Raw genomic sequence first — 12,050 nt, forward strand, 5'->3', positions numbered from 1 at the left:
TGGCAAGTATTTGAGCTGATGAATATGGTAAAAATCTGATTTTTGCATTTGATTGAAGCATCACATTTTGTTTGCCTCTATAGATATAATTATTATTTGTCAATTAAAAATAAAGAAAACTTTAAAAATAAATAATAAATCATTGGAAGGGCTGAATAGCAGAATGAAGATGACAGAGGAAAAAAACAGTAAAATTAAACAGTAGAAATTATCTAATGTGAACAGCATAATGAAAAAATATAGAAAATACAAGGAACACAGCCTTACAAACCAGTGGAATAATATTTCGATACCTAACATTTTTGACATTGGATTTCCTGAAATAGTGGATAAAAGATTTTTTGCACAAAGTGTATTTAATGAAACTGTGGTTGAAAGCATCCCAAACTTGGCAAAAGACATATATTTTTACATAGATAGAAAGACAGACGGATATAGACAGTTAGATATGGAAGAAGCTCAACAAATTCCAACTACAATTCTCTTAAAAGTATTTGTACACACAGAGCTCCAAAATATAAAAAATATTAAAAACAGACAAAATTAATAGGGGAAATAGAAGAATCCACAGGTTTAAACACTCTTGTTCATATAATTGATAGATAATTGATAGAACAAGTAGAGAATATTTGCAAGGATATAAAAAATTATAACAATACCATAAACAAATTAGAACAGAAGTTGGCAAACTATGGCTTATCAATCAAATCCAGACCACTACATTTTTGGTATGGTCTACAAGATAAGAATGTTTTTCATACTTTTAAATAGTTGCATTTTAAACGGTTCTATAAGTATCTACATAATGTCCTCAATTTTGCCTCTTGGTCTGCAAAGCCTAAAATATTTACTGCTTAATAAAAAGTTTTCCAATCTCTGAATGAGAGCTTAATTGACATTTATAGAACATGCCACTTAACCACTGCTGAAAAATGTAAAAAACAAAACCACAATATTCTTTCAAGTACTCATTGACTAGTCATTACAATGGACCATATTCTTAACCATGTAACAAACCTTAAAAAAATTAGTGGAATTAAAACCAAATATAATATGTTCCATGATAATATCAGCATCAATATAGAAATCTGATTAACCAAAATATATCTGAAAAATCCCCAAATACGTTAAAATTAAACAGTACACATGTATAGTCAGTGGATATAAGAGTATGTCTCAAAGAAAAATTAAAACATTTTTAATTACAGTATATCAAATGAAGCTAAAGCAGCATTAAGACAGACATTTATGGTAGTAAATGTTTATACCAAAATATTATAGGTCTTAAATAAAAAATAGGAGGATCCACCTTGAGAAATTGGAAAAAGAAAAGCAAATTAAACCCAAAGTAAGCCAAAAAATGAAAAGAATAAAAATAAGAACAAAAATAATGATGTAAAAACAAAATAGAAAAAATTTAATAGAAGAAATGGTATTATCTTAGTAAATATCAGGAAAATATGTAAACTACTGTTGAAACTGACAAGAAAAAAGAAAATCAAATTCATAATATTAAAAAGGAGCTATCACTATTAATGCTAAAGATATAAAAGATGAATACAAGCATGTAACACGCAAGCCTAAAAATCATTCTTAGAAGAAATTTTAAAAGATCTAAATATTTGTAAACATTCCATATTCATGAATCAGAAGACTCAGTTTTGTTAAGATGGCAGTACTAACCAAGTTGATCAACAGATTTAATGTAATTCCTATCAAAACCCCAGCTTTCTTCATAGAACTTGACAAGTTGGTCTTAAAATTCTTATGAAAAATCAGGTCACCTAGAAAAGCCAAAATCTTGAAAATGAAGACCAAAGTTGGACAACTTATCCTTTAGAATTTTAAACTTTAGTAGAGAGCTACAGTAATCAAGATAATGTGGTACTAGCATATAGGGTAGACATATAAATCAATGAAATGCATTTGAGAGCCAGAAATTAACCTTTGCATATATGGTCAATTGATTTTGATAAGGGTACCAAGACAATCCAATGGGGAAAGTTTAGTTTTCAAAAAATTTTGTTGGGAAAACTGAATATCCACTTGCAAAAAAAAGGAAGTTGGACCCCTCTCACTCTACACAAAAATTAACTCAAATGAATCATGTATTTAAACTTAAGAAGTAAAACTGTAAAAGTCTCAGAAAAAAATCCACTGAATGCATTGAATACACAGAACAACAGTTAACTGTGTATTTTAAATGCACAATGTATCTTACGTGAATTATATAACAATAATGCACTTATATCAAAACAAAATAAAAACCTACACATAGTGTCTATAGCAGCTTCCACTTGTAGTAACTAAAACCTGAAAACCCAGATACCCCTGAAATAGGGAATAAACAAACAAAAATGAAAAGAAACTTGATGTATGCAAATATATTAATTCCTAAATGCATTATAAAACATAATAGAAGCCAGTATCAAAAGTCAGCATATTGTATTCCATTTATATGGCATTCTAGAAAATACAAAACTGTAGAAATGGCTAATGGATGAGTGATTTCCAACATCATGGATCAAGGGAGATTTTGACTGCAAATGTAGCATGAGGGTTTCTTTTGAGAGGTGACAAAATTATTCTATGTTCTAATTTGGTTGGTGTATGACTTCATGCATCAGTCAAAAATTATAGTACCGTACACCCTAAAGGAGTTTATTTTACTGTAAGTAAATTTAAAAATAATTCAATTAATAACGGTAAACTTTTCTGTGCCTAATATGTGCTAGCCATTCTTAGATCTTTTAATGTTACTATTCTAGGAAACACAATATGAGTTAGGTATTATCATTCTTATGTTCATTTCACAGATGAGAAACTAGGGTTGAAAGTTTGAAAAACTCAACCCAAGTCCCAAACCTAATACTTGTTGGATCAGGGGATTTGAACCCAGCCAACGTGACATTAGAAATCAAACTCTTGGCCGGGCGCGATGGCTTCCGCCTGTAATCCCAGCACTTTGGGAGGCCGAGGTGGGCGGATCACGAGGTCAGGAGATCGAGACCATCCTGTCTAACATAGTGAAACCCTGTCTCTACTAAAAATACAAAAATTAGCCGGGAGTGGTGGCGGGCGCCTGTAGTCCCAGCTACTCGGAGAGGCTGAGGCAGGAGAATGGCGTGAACCTGGGAGGCGGAGCTTGCAGTGAGCCGAGATTGCGCCACTGCACTCCAGCCTGGGCGACAGAGAAAGACTCCATCTCAAAAAAAAACAAACAAACAAAAAAAAAAAAGAAACCAAACTCTTGGCCAGGCACTGTGGCTCACTCCTGTAACCCCAGCACTTTGGGAGGCCGAGGCAGGTGGATCACGAGGTCAGGAAATCTAGACCACCCTGGTCAACATGGTGAAACCCCGTCTCTACTAAAAATATAAAAATTAGCTGAGCGTGACGGCGCATGCCTGTAGTCCCAGCTGCCCGGGAGGCTGAGGCAGGAGAATCGCTTGAACCCGGGAGACAGAGGTTGCCGTGAGCTAGATCATGCAACTGCACTCCAGCCTGGCAACAGAGCAAGACTCCGTCTCAGAAAAGAAAGGAAAAAAAGAAAAAGGAAAAGAAAAAGAAACCAAATTCTTAAGCTTTGTACATAATGCATGCATTTCTATAAAGTATATTTTCTCATACATGTGCAAAAATGGATTAGAATAATTACTGCCAAACAAATGGAAATTATAAAATCAACAATAAAATTTGTGGTTTTGATAAGTCATTTAAAGAGGCTAGAAAAGAACATAAGTGACCTGAAGTGACTGGGTTATGTCTGAGTGCTTCACTGTCCAAGAAGCTGACCTAGATGTCAGGGAAGAATGAGTATCTATTGATGTGCTGCTAAGGTAACAGGTAACTTCTGCTTCTTTTTGTTCTTACCTCATGACATAAATTTTGTGAAACTGTTCAAATTGTAAGTATATGTTGGTATGTACTCTGCATCGTTTGTGAATATTTTTAAGATTACCTCCTAAATTTCCCAGAAAATATATTTTTTTCTTAATTCAGAAATATTTCATCTCATAACCCAAACAGTCAAAAGTTCTCCAAAATAATTAAACTGGCACATAGGCTAGCTTTTTATCTCAGGTGTTTTGACAAACACATAACACTAAAGTTGTATATATTACACAACTATCTTAATTGATGAACACCAGTGTGTCTTTGAGTTGGCCCACCAGTAGTTTGATTAGAAAAAAAGTTTCTAATAACTACCGTTAATGTCTAAAGTCATTCAGGAGGAAATATATCTGATTTCTTCTTCTTTTAGACAACACCAAATAAGACTTATTTTAATTGTTCATTTATCTGAACCCCTTGACTCCAATCTAATTTGGACTTTAAAATGATTAGGCATTTATTATATTTTAATCTGACATTGAAGAGTTCAGAACTTATTAGTGTCCAAAGGTGGGGAGAGAAAGATTTAAAAAAAAACAAACTTTGGAATTGGCTCTTATTAAGATAAGTGTCTCATCTATATTATTTACCCTTTCACAATTTCAGTCTGATATAATCCTGATAAAAAAACTATCAATTTCACATTTTTGGAGACAACCTATATGAATTCGAACAAATGTTCATGGGAAAGTCTAATGTGTGTTTTTTTCCACCAAATAAAGTCATTTGGACTTTGTCAGTAATTGATTTATTTTGTCTTTGGGTTTACATTCCATCTTTAATTAATTTCAACAACCTTCTTTCTGTGCCAATTAACAGATCATCCACATGTAGAAGTGAAGTTCAGTAACTGTTGGCTATTTTAAATATGAGAGATGGTGCATTTTAAGAAGATAAATAAAAATCATCAGTAAATCATTTTGGATTTCTCAACACTTTTTGGCATAGAAACAGCACACCGTTTTCATCCAATGAAAGAAGTTTACGCTTCATTTATTTTTTTTATCATTAGGTTTCATTGTTTGTAATGATTTTTTACTCCCAAATCCAATTTTTGTTAACATTTCCTCATTCTTTTTGTGGCTATTTGAAATTTATTCAGCAACGCAACCACCAAATATATCACTGATCCAATGGAATATCAGTGTTCAAATTTCTTAAAATATAAACATATTCATTAACATAAGAAGCATATGGACTATCAAACTGGAGTTTGTGTTTATATAAATAAATATTATCTGTTCTCTTTTTGTGGTTACTGAAACCACATAGTATGCACCCATCAAACTGAACATATTTTCTTTTCCCCTTCCTCAACATATCCAAACCTTGAATCACCACATTGTATTTCGTGTTTACTCCATAACCTCTCAGCATAGCAAAGACAACAGGCAAACACAAGCAATAAGAAAGCAAAAAAAAAGAAAAAGTTCAATCACAGTATGCCTGAGACAAAAGGAAGTTGTAGTTAAAGTACATTTTTTAAATAATGATCAACTCCTGTACAACATCTCTGTTCCCTTAACTCAATAATGAATGTCATTTATTCTCAATTACTCATTATGATTTTCCATTGGAGTAATTCACATTAGTGTTACTAAAAGACGCTCTTCTCCATATACTCCCAGAGCTATGTGGTAAGAGCATATCACAAATCTTTCTGTCCATTAATTACTCCTTTTGTAGCATAAGTTGAAAATTTTTGAAACTTGAGAATATTTCATTCCACAAACCACAATTGTCATTAAGTAGAATAAATGGAAACCAAAAACACAAGTGTTTCGATTTTTTTGAATATGTCTGAGAATCTGGTTCTTAATATGCTTGTCAGTTTCTTATAATTTTCTGGACCTTAACAACTTGAAGTTCCTATACCAGTGAGAATATTAGTAACATGAAGAAATGTTAAATGTTATAAGATAATTGAATATCTGGTGCCTCTTTTGTGTCAGAACATTGTATTCCTTATGATTATTCTGATTACTAATATAAATGACTTACGTAATTATTCTATAGCATATAAAAAGTCAGAATTCTGTACCATATATGCTTTTTCTTTAATTGTTGGAAAGAAATATACTATAAGTTCAAGTTTCAACTTGCCCTCAAGTTTGGTAGCTGTTACATATTATTGTCACTTTGAGGAGCAGTTTGGGATATAATTTACTATTACCTTACACAGGATTCTTTAAGGGCATAAAAGGTTTGAGGGACTGCTGAGGCATCTTCCTGGAAACTCAGAAACTTTCCCTCTCTCTCTTTGAAACAAAATCCTTTATCACATTTTTTCCAAATTAATTATGAAAGCTAAAAATGAAATCTTACTTTTGTCCCCCACATTAATCCTAACTAGATCAAGGGTTTTTTTGTTCATATTAATGGGAGCATAGCACTAGTGAGATTTAATTTCAAACTTTTGTAATTATAGCTAAAATTAAATTTTACCACGGATGAATTGTCCATGTCTGTAGATGAAAGCAGACTAGGAGGATTAGCAACTGGACCTCCAGTATAAGTTATGTTATCTTTGGTAATTAATGAAAATCAGTGTGTAGAGACCTATGTTTGGAACATTAAGGAGTTTCCAAGCAGGGATTGTTCAAATTCCCTACAAGTTTAGTGTAAGAGGTGGGCAAGTAGCAGTTCTTTGAGGAAACTTGAGAATATCATAAAATAGTAGGGTAAACCTACAGTATCTTATTCTGTTTACTGAAATAAGCAGAATTAGGAGCTATTCTTGGTGTACTCTAGAAATCTCATAAAGCTGAAAAGCATGATTTTTATTCCCACAAAGGATAAACAATTGAGAAGCCACTACAGAGTGTGAGAAGATAGATAATTTATCCTTAAAATTGAGCTTGTACAGAGAAAATGGGGGAGGAACCCTACTGACCTTGAGAAAGCTCTCTAACAGAAAACAAATGCAAAACTAAAATTACTGGCTAAATGCAAAAACATAAATATTTTGATGCCAATGGCCAGAGTTGAGAATTGTAAAATATGGGTATGTTATAGACACATACTAGCAAAACAGAGCATTATTTCAAAAAGCATTGCCCAAGAGAAAGCTTTTGAAGCGTTTGAAGGGAAAGATCCTGTAAATTTCCAAAGTAGTATCACAGCAAACAACATTATGAAGTCCAGTGACCTAGGCCACTAAAGAGTTTTCCTGGTTTTACCTTTTTTATAAAAGCCATTCCATAACACAATGCATTACACAAGTGTTACACCATTAAAAAGTCCAACAGAGTATCTGTTTTCCTTAACCTGGCAGCTCCGTGCTTTCCAAGTGCAGGGTTGTACTTAGAAAGGCAGCCGCCTCTTTTCACAGCCAGGGCTGAGGTGTAAGTATGAGTGTTTCCTTGGTGGTGACAATAAGTGTAATTGGGACAGATACACAGTAATACCTTTCATCTCAATCCAGGCTGCTGTACCCTCATCCAGATTTTATCTTAAGAAAATAATTTCTTGACATTGCCAATAAGAATTTTTGAATTGTATTTCATAAATCAAATACACTACAAATGCCTAAAATTGTAAGACTTAAGCTTTGCATGTAATCTCATAGCAATTGTGTTATTGTGGGAAAGGAATAGTTTTGCTCATTCTATCCTAATACATATCTACTGTAGATTTGAGGGATTTATTTCCTTGAACTCTTCCCTTAATATTTTGTTATAATTTTTAGTTCTGATTATTTGAGTTTTCAGGGTGGGCCTTGCCATTCTCCACTACTAGCCTAACCAGCCTTAAATTTGACTTGAAAAATGTTATACACCCGACTTCGATGCCTTGTCATTTGTTAATATGACATCCATCAGAAGCACATCCTGAACTCCTTTGCCTGAGCTTTTGCTCGTGTTGTCCGAGCTCTTCCTTCCCTCTCAGTCTCATCTGTCATTAATGTCAATGGTAGCCTCAGTCTTCAGAGAAGCGTTTCCAGTCCAGTCCAGTCCAGTCCAGTCCAGGACATTGCCCTCCCTGCTACCCTGCACTCATGAGATTTCATATCCTAGTTCTTCCTATAGAAACATTATCCTGAATTGCTCCGTGACCTCTCGTGCTGTTGAATGAATATCTGATGTCGGTATTTTACCCGGCTTTCCATGCACATGCATTCTCTCTATAACTAGACTGTAAGGGGTGTGATAGGCATTTTTGTATACTTCCCATCTTTCCACTATCCTGCCCTCAGATGAACTAACACAATACGTTCGATATAATAGTTGTTGTTCAAAACATTTTTGCTAATTCCCTTTTAGTGGCCAATTCTAAGTAGAAAATATCAAATTCAATTCTCCATTTATAATAGTTTAGACATTTTTAATAATTTAGTAAGAAATAGCAAATACATAATCAAAGAGAATTGTAAAAAATCATCTGTCGAGGAGCACTGAGTTGGTATGTGTTACTATTTTGTCCAAGTGTATGATGATTCAGTGATCATCTGCCATTCACAGAAAATAGATTCATTCATTTTGTCCTAGAAAGTAGTAATAACATAATAACTTCAATAACATTTTTTTAATGAGAAGCAACATGGTAAAAGCCAAATACACAATGTAGAGATTATGCCCTTCCATAATTATCACCATCTACAATGTGATCCAAATCATCAATGTTACCACTACTAGGCCACTAATAATTGACATTTCATAGTCACAAATTTCCCTTGACAGAACAGCATGTCAGACATCTGTTACCACTCCACTCCATTGCTTCTGCATATTTATATTAACCTCCTTATTGACCTAATATTTGTCTTCTGCTTCCAGCCACTATATAAAAAGGTACTCTGAACACTTGTTCTGAGAGTTATAGGGCTCGCCACCATGCTATGCGGCAGTCTGTGTCCTGAGAACCTATGCCCATCAGCTTGTTGAATCTTCTGTTAGATTTTATGCTGCATAGCTAGAATTTCACTCAAAAGCCATTGAACACATTAGAAAGATTACTTTGCCCCTTCTGACTCTAGCAGAAGCAATAAACCTGAACGCTATGAAAAGGCTATGAATTGATGGCCCCTGAGCTTAACAGTTGGAAATAATAAATGACCAGGGTGACTGTTATGACAGTGTCCATCACTGAAAGTCCATAGGCTCACTGTCTCTATGTGCACAGTTTACTTGGAGCAGACATTTTCCTTTTCAGCCAGAAGAGAGTCTTGACTATATACTTGCCTTTGACTTAAATGGTTAAGTTACACTAACTGGTGAAATGCACATTTCTAAATGCTGCTTCTTTCAGATTTTTTTCTACCCTTCTCAGAGGTTTCTAGGGGTTCTCATCTTGAGACTGATTCCACTGTGAAGTTTTTATTTATTCTTTAAATTTTAACTATTTCATTTAATCAGCTGAAAGGGAAACTGTTATCTGTATTTTAAAATTAGCCTATAGAATTTCCCTTTATTCTAGATGTCTGAATAAAGTTCCAGCATGGGATTATCATTTTTGTCGTTTAAAAAAATCATATGGCTGCTCTCTTGTGCTTGCTCAGAAATGCATTTAACAAATGGTACTTTCCTATGCTAACCCTTTTATTCCTTCTTTTAATCTATTGACCATTTCCTGTAACAGCAAAAGAGTTCACTGTCTCTCAGTTTTTCCTTCACTTCTCAGTCATTAAGATTGCATCACAGTTGTAGACCAAGCTTACACTTTTGCACCTGAGAATGTCCCTTCTACATGTTTCCCAGGCTGCCTCGTCATTTACATGAGTCGTATATAAAAATCAGTCCCCAAAGATTGATAAAATGGAAAGTAAAAGGTTGAAGGGATAGGCATAAAACTTCCAGACAAAATGTATGCTGAACAAATATTCATGGTTCAATGCTGTTGTCCAGACTGTGCATCCATAAGACCTACTAGAACTTTGAGATGAGGCTATGAATGTGAAAAGATAGAGAAAGATTATAAACTGTGGCACATTCCTGTAACCTCAGCACTTTTAGGGGCTAAGGCTGGAGGATCATTTGAGGGCAGGAGTTGAAGACCAGCCTAATCAACGGAGCCAGACACAGTATCAACAAAAAATTAAAAATAAAAAAATTAAATGGGTGTGGTGGTGCATGCCTGTAGTCCCGGCTACACGGATTACTGGAATACTGAGATCGGAGGATTGCTTGAGCATGAAAGGTCAAGGCTGCAGTGAGCTGTGATTATCACACTATTGCCCTCAGGCCTGAGCGACAGAGCAAGATCCTGCCTCAAAAAATAAAAATAAAAAAAGGAAAGATTATGAACTTTCAAAATGAATACGGGTGGCAGTCATTACCACACTCCTTCCTGTGCCAAGAATTTCCAGCCCTTGAGTAGAGTGACAACAGGGAAAGGAGCATCTTTCACTTTGTATCAGGAGGGTTGGTGCCAGATATAGACAGGGACTATCATAAAATACTTACACATGCGCTTTGAAAGACTCACCACAACTTTATGAGGGTTGTGTTGTCTCATTTTACAGAGAAAGAAAAATTAAGCATGGTGATATTAGGTACCCCTTTTAAGGTCACAGAACTGGGAAGGAGTTAGGGATGAGAATTAAATGCTAGCAGGTCTATCCCATCACCAGAGCATTTCATTGAGCTAATGCAACCACATTTTAGGATGATTTAAATATCTAAAGATTGCTTTTTGTTTGTTTGGTTTGGTTTTTACTAGATGATAAAAATATTTTACATAACTTTATGGATTAGAATCTTGTAATGAAACAACATGCTTCCTTTGGTGCTGGCATGGAACGAGATCTTTTATTTCCTTTGTACTGTCTTGGAAGTGTTAGGAGAAAGGAAGATATTTTCCCATGCACTGTGTTATTAGGTGCACTATCTTTGGAGATCAATATAATTTTTTTTTATGTTTTCTCCAGAGAAGACATAATGATAAAGGATTTTTCAGTTTGAACCATCCATGGACAATAGAAACGGAAAAAATAGTTTCCATCTGTGTAAACTAGATGACACACAACTGGAATTGCTACAAGCCAGGTACTTCCCAGGTTTAAATTAGTGAACAAGTATACCTATGTAACAAACCTGCACGTTCAGCACATGTATCCCAGAACTTAAAGTAAAATTAAAAAAAAAAAATTCTGTCATGTCTCAGTAAAAGTCTTTAAAAATAACGAATGTAGTAGCTTCAGAAAAGAATTATGTCCAAAAGAGGAAGTTCAAAAATGATAGAATCTAATAGAAAGTTTGAAATCCTGAACCATATGTGTTAAAAGTTGAGGATACCTTATTTTATCCCTACCCTATGTGATTGCATATATGCATCTCAATTGTAAATGTTCAGCTGAGGTTTTATCTTTTTAATATTTTCCCAGTCTTCTCTCTAGATGAATACATGAATAAAGAAATAAAGTATATGAGTTGGCTTACGGGGCCTGAGGGTGTACACAGCTTTCAATGATAGATTTAAATGGCCATGAATTTACATTGACCTTACAATGTCCCCGTTTATCCTGAAGGGCACATACCATTTTCCCCTTTGTTGCCTTGATTAATGACTCTTCACTTCTTTTCTGTAGTTTCTCTTTTCTAAACTTTCCTGTTGATAAGTATGTTTCAATTAGAAAGCAGAGTGTCACCACGGAGTTGGGGTCACTTCCTCTTGGTCTTAGTTACTTGGAATTGCCAGCCCCATGGGTTTAGCTTTTACAGTGCTGCAAATATTTCATCTTGGTTATGTAGTCCCTGTGACTGGACCACACTGTCTATTATTTTAGATTGAGTAGCCTGTGTTCCCTTTTTTGTATGGCACTTGAGTAACATCGCATAACTGCTGACCCTAAAGAAAATGAGATGTGCCTCTCACAAGACAAGAACTGAACACTGAAACTTCTAAATAACGTTTAAACAGAAGTCAATGCGCTAACTCCAGACTGTAAATCTACGCACACTTTCTAAGTTCCCAAACTTAATTTTCTTTACATCCCCCATATGCCAGTTTCACTTGTGTTGAGTCCTGCAAACTATACTATCTTTACTCTGTTCCCTTTAAGTATCCGGCTGCACGGACCTAATTTTATCACAGAGCTGGCTCTACTTTAAAAATTATAACTCAACACAAGACTCTAGGCTGGCAGTTTCAAGTACTTGGTTATATCTGTTTGCCTCATACATAGGAGAACACCATCCCTTAGGTAAAACTTGGTATTT

This window comes from Symphalangus syndactylus, chromosome 22 (assembly GCF_028878055.3).
Source record: "Symphalangus syndactylus isolate Jambi chromosome 22, NHGRI_mSymSyn1-v2.1_pri, whole genome shotgun sequence".
Classification (NCBI taxonomy): Eukaryota; Metazoa; Chordata; class Mammalia; order Primates; family Hylobatidae; genus Symphalangus; species Symphalangus syndactylus.